Raw genomic sequence first — 12,878 nt, forward strand, 5'->3', positions numbered from 1 at the left:
CCCTTGCCCAGTGCAGTCCAGAACCTCCAAGGCAAACAGGGACACTCGACATACTCATTTAACAAATGCAAGTGCACAACTACAATATGCCAAGCGCTGCGTCAGGCAGCGGAGCCCAGTGATGGCGGAGAGCCCCAGGGCGCCTGCCCTGCCTGAACCCGCATCTTCTCAAGGCCTGCTCCAGGGCAGCCAGGGAGCTGGAAGAGTGGGGAGCCCTGGGCACATCAGCTGGCTGGGAGAGCCTGCCAGGCAGCTGACAGCTATTCATCCAGATATAGCCCTGCTGTCCTGAGAACATGTCAGCTTCGTATCCAAAAACAAGAAGTATTTTTAATTCTCTGGCACTTGTGCCCCACTTAGAATATGACTTCAGTCACTAGTCAGGGGACCCCAGCTGCTTTGGACTCCTCAGAGCTCAGGCTTCTCGAAGCCACCAATGCTACCAGCAGCCAGCAGAACACAGGGCAGTTGGCTCATGGAACTCCAGGTGGGCCTGGCCACGTCCCAATCATCACCTGGGCCAGGTATGTGGGGGAAGCTGCCATCGATAGACATCAAATGTGAGGGTGGCCTTTTTTTTTTCATTCCTGAACCTCTTTTTTTTTTTAATTTGAGTATAGTCAGTTGACAATGTTGTGTCAGCTTCTGGTGTACAGCATCATGTTTCAGTCATCCATATACATATATATATTCCTTTTTGTATTCTTTTTCATTTTAGGTGACTACAAGATATTGAATATAGTTCCTTGTGCTATACAGTAGGACCTTGTTGTTTGTCTATTTTATACATAGTACTTAGTATCTGCAAATCTCAGACTCCCATTTTATCCCTTCCTGCCCCCTTTCCCCCCGGTAACCATAAGTTTGTTTTGTATGTCTGTGAGTCTGTTTCTGCTTTGTAAATAAGTTCATTTGTGTCTTTTTTTAGACTCCACACATAAGTGATATTATATGGTATTTTTCTTTCTCTGTCTGTCTTACCCCACTTAGAATGGCGATCTCGGGTTCATCCATGTTGCTGCAAATGGCATTATTTTATTCTTTTTTATGGCTGAGTAGTATTCCATTGTATAAATATACCACAGCTTCTTTATCCAGTCATCTGTCAATGGACATTTAGGTTGTTTCCATGTCTTGGCTATTGTAAATAGCACTGCTATGAACATTGGGGTGCATGTATCTTATCAAATTAGAGTTCACTCTGGATATATGGCCAGGAGTGGGATTGCTGGGTCATAGGGTATGTCTATTTTTAGTTTTTTAATGAATCTCCATACTGTTTTCCATAATGGCTGCACTAAACTACAGTCCCACCAACAGTGTAGGAGGGTTCCCTTTTCTGAGGTGGTTTTCTTCTCAAAAGGCTTTGGAACCCAATGGCCAATGGGTTCTGAAAATACATTCAAAAATCAGCAAACAGGGAGCTGTATTTGGTAACAAGACACCACTGATGCTCATCCGATAGGCAAAGACTTTAAAGGTTAACAATATCAACCAAGTGCTGGCCAGGGTATGAAAAAGTAAGGCACCATTATCTTGGAGGTACCCAGGGAACAGCCAACATGCCTGCCCTGCCCTGCAGCCTGTCACACTGGGCACAAGGAGAGCTGTGTCCCTCACAGCACTGCTTGTTACAGCAAAGCATCAGAAACTCCCCAAGAGCCAGCAGTACAGGCACAGGATGGTAAACAATTCATACAAAAGAATCTCATCACCATTAAAATGAGACAAAATTCTGTATATTCAGAATCATTAGATCCCCACAACATATTGCTGAGTGAAAATAAAGCAAGTTACAGAATATTATGTACAATATGATACCACATTCCATCATTTGAAATACAGAAAACACTGCTATATCTTGTTAATGGATATGTAGTTAAAATTTAGGAAAAAATAACTGTCAAATTAGATGCCAAGCTTAGGACAAGGCTGCCTTTGAGGGAAGAAAAAGGGAAATCAGCTTGAGGAGAGAAACAAAGGCAGTTTCAACTATATATATATTATTTTTCATTAAGAATATTTGACATAAACACATCATAATGTTTAAATTTATTAACCCTAGGAAGTGAGTGATAGAAATTGCCAGGTGTCAGGCACTGATCTATGCTTTACACACATTACATCGTTTAACCCTCATGACAACGCTGTGAGGGAGAGGTACTAGTCACCTTCATTTTCCAATGGGGAAATGGAGGCACTTGGAGGATAAGTTGCTTGCCTAAAATTACCCACCCAGGACGCAAACCCAGGCCATGTGGCCCCAAATCTGTGCTCCTAACCACTCTGGAATCCTGTCTCTGTGGAATGCACATGGAGGCATATTGCAATTCTCCTTGATGTTTACCTCTGTTTGAAAAATGTAATAATAGAAGAAGTAGTAGAGGTGCTACAAGAAAGAGCTTTCTAAAGCCCCTCTGTGTTGGTTAATTTTATGTTTCAACATGACTGGACCATAGTGGGCAGATCTTTGGTCAAACATTATCCTGGATGTTCCTGTGGAGATGTTTTTAGATGAGGTTTACATTTAAATTGATAGACTTTGAGTAAGGCAGATTGCCCTCCAGAATGAGGGTGGGCCTCACCCAATCAGGTGAAGGCCTGGATAGAACAAAAGGCTGAGCTACCCTAGCAAGAGAGAATTCTGCCAGCAGGTTGCCTTGTGACTTCAGCTGCAACATCAGCTCCTCCCTGGGTCTCCAGCCTGCCAGCATGCCCTGCAGATTTTAGATTTCCCAGCCTCCATAATCATGTGGGCCAATTCCTCCTTAAAATAAATCTCTTTCCTTTCCTTTCCTTTCCTTTCCTTCCCTTCCCTTCCTTCCTTTCTTTCCTTCCTTCCTTCCTTCCTTCCTTCCTTCCTTCCTTCCTTCCTTCCTTTCTTTCTTTCCTTCTTTCTTTCTTTCCTTCTTTTTCTTTCTCCTCTCTCTTTCTATACATATATACAACTTGGCTCTGCCAGCATTCAAACAGAAATGGGGTAAATGCCAGGAATTCTAAGAACTGGTCAGTTTTGGTCCTAGGGCCACTGATATCAATATACTTCTCCCTGCAGAAAGCTCTATGCTTGGCCCACAGCTCCAGCCAGTTGACTGAGATGGCTCTGCTCTGTGCTCCCTAGACACCCTCCTCCCCCAGGGCATACATTTTTGTTTCCCAGTGGCCAGCTCCACTCAGTACGTACTTGTTAAATGAATATGGAACAAAGACAAAACTTTAGCATTCCCTCCCTCCCAAACACAAAAAGCTTCCTCTAAGACAGTAAGGAGAGCAACCAAAGGCAAGGGTAAATGTAGTTGGCGCCTGTACTGGTTAATCACGTAAGTTAGGCAGCAGGTGAAAGAGATGTGCTGTGATTGAAACATCCAATAACAAAGAACCAGATACATGGATTACTAAGAACATAGCACAAAGAGAAGTGAAAGCAAGCATCTATAGAAACCATTGATAATTTAACTGCCAAGCTCAGATAAGGGATCTCACAGCGATGGCTCCAACATACATGCCCACTCCTCAGTGCCTGACAAGTACCACCTAGTAATCTGCAGCAATCGAGCAGACACTGAATTAAGACGATATACAGGAATGCAAAATTATGAGGCACAGCTCGTATTATGACAATGGAGAAACAGATGATGAAGACTTCTCATGACAGCAAGCAAGAGGAATATTGGAATACAAGTTTCTATCTGATCTAAGAAAACCTTAAATAAATGAAGACACATGCCATCTTCAGGGAGAGGAGTATGTAATATTATGTAGATGTAAATTCTTTCAGATGCATCTGTACACTTCATGTAATTCTACTCAAGATCCCAAAAGGATTTTTATGGATCCTAATAAGTTGATTCTAAAATTTACATGAAAGAGTAAAGAATAGCCAACACTTCTGAAAAAGAAAATTGATGAGGAGAGGCTTGTTTTACCAGATATCAAGAATTATATAAGCTATAACAATTAAGACATTGAGGGACTACTGCAGTAATAGGAAAATTAACCAATAGAATAGAATACAAAGCCCTGAAACAGACATTGTAGGTATATAGAAATGTTACACACGATCCAAGCGGTAGGTCAGTTCCCAGGACACGTGGGGGACTATTCAATAGATGGAGTTAGAAAATATGGTTATCCACTTAAGAAAATAAGTGAATTTCAACCCCTAACTCAGTTCAAATATAAAAATTAACCGTAGTCAGATTAAGAAGGGGGGAGGGATAGATTAAGAGTTTGGGATTAACAGGTATGCATTACTATATTATCAAATAGATAAACAATAAGGACTTCCTGTATAGCACAGGGAATTAAGTTCAATTTCTTATAATGAATTATAATGGAAAAGGATCTAAAAAAATGTATAATATGTATGCATATGTAAAAAAAGAACTTAATGACAATAGCCAACTTGAACACTTTTATATAGGTAAATGTCTTAAAGGAATAGAAAAGGATTTCTTAAGCCCCTCCCCTCCAAGAAAAACTATATAAGGTAAATGGATGATAAATTTTGACTCTATCCAAATTAAGAACTCATGCTGATCAATGGAAACTTTCAAGGAAACAAAAAAAAAAAGGTAAATAGGAAAATAATATTTGTAATGGTTGTAACAGACAATGGGCTAACATCAATAACATACAAAGAACTATAAATCAATAAGAAAAGAATCTGCAAACCAGTAGGAAAATGAGCAAAAGACAAAAATGAGCAGTTCACAGAAAAGGAAATGCCTGCAAACAATAAAGCTATAAGATCTTTACTCTCCAGGAAACACAAATGAAGACTAGTAATACACTGTTTCACACACATATTCTGTCCACACAGATTGAGAAGCCTCTGCCTGTTGCAGAGAACTTGGATCAAGAGCATCTCCTGTACGTTGCTGGCAGGAGGATAAATTGATACAGTCAATTTAGAAAGTAATTTGTAATTTTCTTGTAAAGTTGAACATTCAGTCCCTGACAACCCAACAATGCCACCCCGGGAGAAACTTGTGCATATGTAGCAGGAAACAGGCACACGAGTGCTCACAGCAGCACAGTTCGTAATAGCAAAATCTTGGCATCTTGCCTCGCGCCCATCAACAGGAGAACGGATTCAAAAGGAGACACCATTCACAATAGCATCCCACTGTAATATTATGCAGTACTCAAAACGCGACATAACTAACTCTGGCTACACATAGTAATAATGAGAGTGTCTCATAAACCAGAGATTACAATTAATCCCATTCTGTGGTCTAAAATATAAATTTTAAAAAGTGGAAAAAAGTCTTTGAAAGGATACCTATCTTTCCCTGGTCAGACAAATGCTGTGGTCTCATCTTTGCAAAGGGCATAGATGTTTATTACAGGAGAGTTTTTTGGTTTTTTTTTTTTTTTTTAGCAGCGAGTTCCTTCCTGACATTCCTCAAACCAATACCATAAATGAAATACCTACACCAGCATCCCAGAGTGAGAGAAGCTGAGATTTCAGTGGCAGTGGATGGGGGCTTAGCTGCGGCCATTTTTATTTATGCATGCATCGAAGCAGCACAAGAAAAGAATTCTGTATTCCTGAGGATAAAAGTTAACAGGAACATCAAGCTGCAGAATTTGGGAAGGAAATGGCTTCTAATCAGTCTGTCTGATGGAACTGATTGCCTGAGATAAAGTCAGGCCATGCTGTTGAGGACGGATAATCGGGAGTTGATTGGATAAATGAAAGAGCGATGGTAAAAGAGGTAACCTCCTTGCCAAGAAGGAAGGCAAGTGTAGTGAGAACACTGTTAGACTCCAGTTTCCTAAACATCGTTTACACGTCTCCCCTGCAAAGGCTTTCTCACGTCCTAAAGAATTTTGAAGAACCAGGGTCACGAACACATTATCTGGGAGTTTCTGAACCCAGCCTAGGCTGAGGTCTGTAAGTGCCTCAGTTCTGATTCAGGCATCAGAACGAACAAAAAGAAGATAACACGCGAAAGCTGGGGCCTAATCATTGGCAGATAAATGGGCAGGGATGTTACAAGGCTGAAAACCCATGTCTCAGTGGCCTCCGAAGACAGAGACAAAAATGTTACTGTCTCTCTCCACTTCCTTGACTCCAGACAGTGAATTAAATCCAGCAATTACCTCCTTCAGGTTTGCAGATCAGACACAGAGTAAGATCCAGAACAAAAAGACCCAGGCTACTGTCAAACACCCACTTAGGGACAAACTCAGTCCATGTCATGGCTCAAACTCTCCTGCAGGAAGCCAGCCTGGTTGCCCCTGGAAGCTTTGAAGGGCCTCTTATCCAAGTGACAACAGTATCTCTACCATCCCTATGGTGGGTACTTAGAGACTGAGAAATCATTAGAACGGGTACCATGAAGTTGTTAACTTATTAGACAAATATGGCTGAATACCACTATGTGTTAGCACATGCAGTGCACTGGGAATCTGGCAGGAAACACACAAACATGGCACTTGCTTCCTTTGGGCACACTTGTCGGCAACGGAAAAACTCTTTATCAGACAGTCATCACACTGTAAGCTTGATTACAATTTGAACCAAGGGCTATGAAGGGTAGGCAAGGTGCTAAGGACCAGATCATGTTGGCAGGGGTGGAAATGGGGGGTCAGGAAGAGAAGTTTAAATTGATTTATGTGAAATATAAAGGAAGTGCCCATTGAAGGTGTGTTGTGTGTGTGTGTGTGTGTGTGTGTGAGTGCACACATGCACGTGTGCATTTTTGACTGCAAGAGCAAGTAAGCAAAGGAAATTTGTGCAAAGTTCGGTGGGAGATGGACCATAAGGGACACATTTAAGATTCTGGTCTTTACCTTAAATTCAATAAAAATCTTAAAATGAATGTGGGCTAGGAAAGAGTAGGTGCAGAAGACGACTTTTGCATTTTGTTTTTTGAAAAAAAAATAACTCTGGATGAAGATTAGAGGTGTTCAAAGTGAATATGTAGAGATAAATTAAGAGTCTACTTTAATAAGAAACAATGAGCGCTACCTGGGACTGGTATTCTGGCCCCAGTGTGGGCTAAAGTAATGAAAATCTTACTGGGATTCAGGAATGAGAAGCTGAAGCCAATACTTTGCAATTGTGAAATAACTCAGTAAATTATCACCCGTGATCATCTGAAATAAAATGTCTGCTAGGTTGGGAACTCCATGAGGTCAGGGATTTTTCTGTTTTTTTGTTTTCCTCTACTACATCCTAACACCTAGAACTATACCTAGTGAATACCAGATGCTTATTAAATATTTGTTGGACGGATGGATGGATGGATAGATGGACTGAAGGCAAGGCTTTGGGAACTGAAGGCTCCAATCCCAAAGAGCAGTGTGAAAGGTATGAAGAGACAAATGAGAATGGAGTGGTTGGAGGGGCAGATTCTAACTACACTACATAAATGAAAGAGAAAGAAAAACTCAGATCTCTGAATTTTAGGTCTTATAAGTGCTGAATTATAATATTAGCTGCATTCACAACTCACCCAGTGTCTTATGCTGGAGCTGGGGCATTGACTGGGAACACACAAGAAGCAGATAATTGAAATGAATATTGACGGCAGAATTTAAGATAACTTGAAGTGGCCTTACTACCCCCAACCCCACTCAGCCTCCCTTATCGGCTGAAACAGCTTCTCCTCCCTTCTCTGCTAGCACAATCCTCCTTCATTTGAAGACCCCAAATTCCTTTGATTGCAGCTTTTACTTTGAAACAAGGAACTCATTTTCATCACGACACACACACAGACACAGACACACAGACACACATCACTGTCTTGATGTCTGTAACTAGGGTATTATCCCAGCATCTCTTGGAGGACAATTACAAAACTAAGTCTGGGAGGAAAAGGTTTGCTCACACACAAAGATAGCAGACTTAGCTAATTTACACCAGGGATGCCTGTGGAGGTATAAACCCTAAGAAGGCTAGACCAAGGATTGATAAACATAACCTCAAACCAGACTGAAATCACTAATTTGGAGGCACTTGTCAGACTTCTAAGTTCAATGCCCTAGCTCAGGTAGCTGGGCATGGCTCTAATTGTTTGCTGGTTATTTAACAGAAATCCAAACTCAACAATGATCTACTCTACATGAAGCGGAGATGCCAGAACTTCTTCGGCATAAGGTAGATGAAGGAGTCCCAGGAGCACGGAATACTGACATCCATTTATCGTATGTTACCTCCCTCTGCCCACCCATACCCACATGCCCAGATGCCTCCCCCTCACCAAGTGCTGATAAATGCAGGGCTGAGGGGAGCACGGGCATTGTGGCTACGCATTTCAGTGCGCGGTGTCTACAGGATATAAAGCTCTGCGTCAAATACAATTTTGAAACTGGACCCCTGATTTTAACAGAGAGGGGCAGAGGCCAAGTGGCAGCAGCCAAACACCAGAGGTAAAGTGAACCTGGTGGCTGGAAGAAGCAGCAGGACCAGAGGTGTCACCAGAATGTCCTCACCCACAGGGATAGCTGATGGTGACTGATCGACTCTGAGGTCCCCAAAACAAAAGTAGACGAGTAAATTACCAAAATCTTACTTAATTTGTATTAGTGGTGGAAACAAGAGGCCTGATTTAAGTAATAACAATGGAGACACAGACTGTTTCCATCCAAAGTTCAAGCCCTGAGCCCTGTGAATGATGCTGAACTCTAAATGAGAGAAGGACCTGAACTCTCCCTGGAGCATCACAATTAAACATTGTGAATATTCTCTTGGCCTTCTCAAAGAGACGCGAAACTATTTATCAGAATACCTTTGCCCTGGGGGAAAGAAAATACCATGACCTGCTGGGTATTGTGAATGCTGACTCTCGGCTATTCTTAAGTCCTAGAAACCTGGAACACTGCTGGGCCCATCTGTCAGAGTGGGGACTAATGGAAGTCCAATGAAAAATCGAGCTTTGACCCAAGGCAACCTCACAGAGCATCCAAAGGACCCCAGAGTTACTCAATGGTTGTTTCCCCATTTCCTGAGTGAATGTTTGGAACAGATACCTTTAGCAACATGATGAACTTCCTAGCTGACTTTCTGAAAATCGACTAGGGACTAATAAGGCAGAAAGGGCAACGTGGAAACCATTGCCTTCTCCCTGCCGAAATCAGAAAACAAAGCACTTCTACATCCCCAGGGAAATCAGAGAAATTAGCATCATCATTAAACATTTGAAAGGTGCAAAGCCCAGGATTCCAGTTACATCTCTATGTTACTTTCTAGGTTGGCAGATGCAAAAGATAATGAGTCATAAGGAGTGACAGTGGATTATCATCAACTTAATCAAGTGGTGACTTCAATTGTATCTGCTGTTCCTGATATGGTCTCTTTATTGGATCAAATCAATACAGACCCTAGCAACTGGTACACAGTTATTGATCTGTTGGTACTTTTTTTCCCTCTACCATAACAAACACAAACCACGAGAAACAGTTAGCTTTCTCCAGGTAGGTACCTCAATAAACCGTCACTGTCCTACTGGAGGGCCATATCAACTTTCTGTCACTGAGCTACATATTCCACAAGAATTGGACTGTCTGACCATCTAACAGAACATAACACTTGTCTAATACATTGATGACACCGTGCTGATAAGACATGAGAGCATACATCAGCAAGCACCAAGTGCCTTAGTAAGATGTATGTACATATGGTAGAAGACAATCCTATGAAAGTATAGGAACTTGCCAAACTTGGTCAAGTTTTCTGGAGTCCCAATGTTCTGGGGTCTTCAAGAATATGCTCTACAGCATAAAGGCCAACATGCTGTCCCTTGTATCCCGTGTCATTAATAAAGAGGCACAACACAAAGATACCATACTTAGGTGTGCTGCTCCCATCCAGTCACTGGATGAGTTGAAATTCTGACGACTTTGGTGGGGCCCAAAGAAAAAGCAGGCTCTCCACCTCATATCCAGGTGGCAGCTCAGACAGCCATGACAATCATCTCTCATAACTCAGGACTCAAAACGACTATACTGAGTCAGGATGCTGCGTGGAGCCCACATAAGGGAAACATGCGAGAGGTTCCTGGGGCTTGGGAGCAAAGTTACGCCCTCTGGGGGAAGAACTATGCTCATTTTGCAAAGCAGCTGCTGACTTGCCAACATGCTCAGGAGAGAGGAAATGGTAATGGAAACCGTATCACTGTTAGGCTGGGCTACCCTACGTAGACTGGATGTTTTCAGCATCCCCAAGTCCAAAACCTGGGCATGTACCAGAAACATGAAAACTATGAAAGAGAAAACTCACTGCTAAAGGCAAATATACAGTAAAGGTAACAAATCAACCACTGACAAAGCTAGCAGGAAGGTTAAAAGACAAAAGTAGTAAGATCCTCTATATCCACAATAAGCAGTTAAGGGATAGACACAATGATATAAAATACAGCATCAAAACAGTAAACGTGAGGGGAGAGGAATAAAAATGCAGGGTTGTTAAAATGCATTAGGACCTAAGAGATCAGCAACTTAAAATAATCATATATATATAAATATAAAATAATCATATATATACACACATATATAATATATTCTATACATATGGATTGCTATATAGAAACATCATGGTAACCACAAACTAAAAATCTATAACAGATACACACACAACAGAGAAAAGAATCCAAACATAACACTAACGATAGTCATCAAATCACAAGGGAAAAGAACAAAAGAAAAAGAAAGAAACAAAAAAGAACTACAAAAACAACCCCGAAACAGATAACAAAATGGCAATAAGTACCTACCTATCAGTAATTACTTTAAATGAGAATGGAATATTACTCAGCCATAAAAAGGAATGAAATCTCACCATTTGCAACAACATGGATGGACCTGGAGGGTATTATGCATAGTGAAATAAGTTAGTCAGAGAAAGGCAAATACTGTAGGATTTCACTTATAGAATGAACAAACACAACAAAACAGAGACAAAGTCATAGATACAGAGAACAAACAGGTGGTTGCCAGATGGGAAGGGGGATGGGGGAGAAAAGAAATAGGTGAAGGAGATTAAGAGGTACAAACGTCCAATTGCAAAATAAACAAATCAAATATACATATATATGTGAAATATACAGTAATATAGACAATAATGATGAAGTATCTTTGTAGGGTGATGTATTATAACTGGACTTAAAGTGGTGATCAATTTGGGATGTATAGAAATACTGAGTCACTATGTGATGTAACAGGAACTAAAAGTGTTGTAGGTCTATTATACTTCAAAACCAAACAAATAAACAAACTCATAGAAAAAGAGATCAGATTTGTGGTTACCAGAGGCAGGGGTAGGGGCGAGGTGTGAGGGCAGAAGGAAGTAGTTGAGTCAAAAGGTACAAACTTATAAGATAAATAAGTACCAAGGATGTAATAGACAATGTGATAAATATAATTAACCCTGCTGTATGTTATACATGAAAGTCATTAAGAGAGTAAATCCTAAGAGTTCTCATCACAAGAAAAAGGTTTTTTTCTGTTTTTTTTAAAGTTTGTACCTATATGAGCTGATAGATATTCGCTAAACTTACTGTGATAATCACTTCATGATGTAGGTTAATCCCATTCCATACACCTCAAACTCCTACAGTGCTGTCAATTATTTCTCACTAAACTGGAAGAAGGAAAAAGTTGGGTATGTGCATCCGCATTCTATCATCTCATGGAAGTGGTATCAACACGGTCATGCCTGGTCAGGTCCTGCACCCACAAGGAAGCCACCGGAAGCTTTCTGCACACTCTGGCCAGGCAGCAGCCCTCTCTCAACCCACATCACCCTATTTAGGACCGCCTTTAGTTGAGAAGAGAGGAACACATTCAAGCATACTATAAAAAATCACTTGGCAAATAGGTAGGTGCAGTCCAGCAGTGAATTGCTATAGCACTATAGTGACACTTAGCCAGTGGCCAACTTTGGGTCAGAATATCAGACTTACAAGGAGCAAGTTTTCAGACTTAGCACTGCTACCTCCTTGCCTTCCTATTACTCTCTGCCTGGCTCTTGTGACTCCAGCCACGTCAGCATCCGACATGTCCAACTGCACAGCATCCCATTAGAGCCCACCGCCACATCCATTCAAGCTCCCGCACTAAGGTCTTCTCACTCGCTGTCCTCTCTGCTCAGGATTCCCTTTCCCCAGCTCCTCAGATAGCTCACTTCTTCACCTTTTAGGTCTGTGTTCAAATGGCAACTTCCTGGTAAGACCTTCCCTTATCGAGATATTGAAAATGGAATCCCTCTAAACACTCCCCGCCCCCTTCTCCTGTATTCTGTCCATAGAACTGATCAGCACATAACATGCTACAGTTGGTCCCCACTCACTGTGCATTCCACATCCAAGGACTCAACCAATCACAGATAAAAATATATATATATATATATATTTTAATTCCAGAAAGCTCCAAAAAGCAAAACTTGAATTTGCCACATGCTGGTAACTATTTACAGAGCATTTATATTGTATTTAGGTATTCTCAGGAAAGTAGAGATGATTTAAAGGATACAGGAGGGAGTTTTTCTGGTCAAGATGGTGGAGTAGTAGGACCACCAGCTCGCCTCTCATCACGACTACAACAAAACCACAACTGACTGCTAAACAACCATTGGGGAAAAAAGACTGGAAACCTAGCAAAAAAGATTCTCTTCAACAGGAAACATAAGGAGGGAACTTCAGTGGGACAGTAGGAGGGGCGTGCTCGTGATATATTCAGGCCCCATGCCCCTCAGGTGCATGACCCACAAACTGAAGAATAATTAAGTCACAGAAGCCCTCCCACAGGAGTGAGAGTTCTGAGCCCCACATCAGGCTCCCCAGCCCAGGTTCCAGCACTGGAAGGAAGTGGAGAGCCCAGGATATTTGGTTTTGAAGGCCAGTGAGGCTTAGATCCAGGAGCCGCACGGA

The 12,878-nt window shown here is 41.5% G+C and overlaps 1 protein-coding gene and 1 long non-coding RNA gene across 6 annotated transcripts in view; one reads left to right on the forward strand and one right to left on the reverse strand.

The window, feature by feature from the left end:
• GRID1 (glutamate ionotropic receptor delta type subunit 1) overlaps positions 1-12,878 on the reverse strand; it is a 627,303-nt gene that overhangs the window by 312,609 nt on the left and 301,816 nt on the right. The gene's annotated exons all lie outside the window — the stretch shown is intronic.
• Positions 391-9,346, forward strand: LOC141579263 (uncharacterized). Its single transcript, XR_012510423.1, has 3 exons — positions 391-524; positions 8,046-8,110; positions 8,814-9,346. It is a non-coding gene; the product is annotated as an uncharacterized LOC141579263 (long non-coding RNA).

Source organism: Camelus bactrianus, chromosome 11, assembly GCF_048773025.1.
Source record: "Camelus bactrianus isolate YW-2024 breed Bactrian camel chromosome 11, ASM4877302v1, whole genome shotgun sequence".
Classification (NCBI taxonomy): Eukaryota; Metazoa; Chordata; class Mammalia; order Artiodactyla; family Camelidae; genus Camelus; species Camelus bactrianus.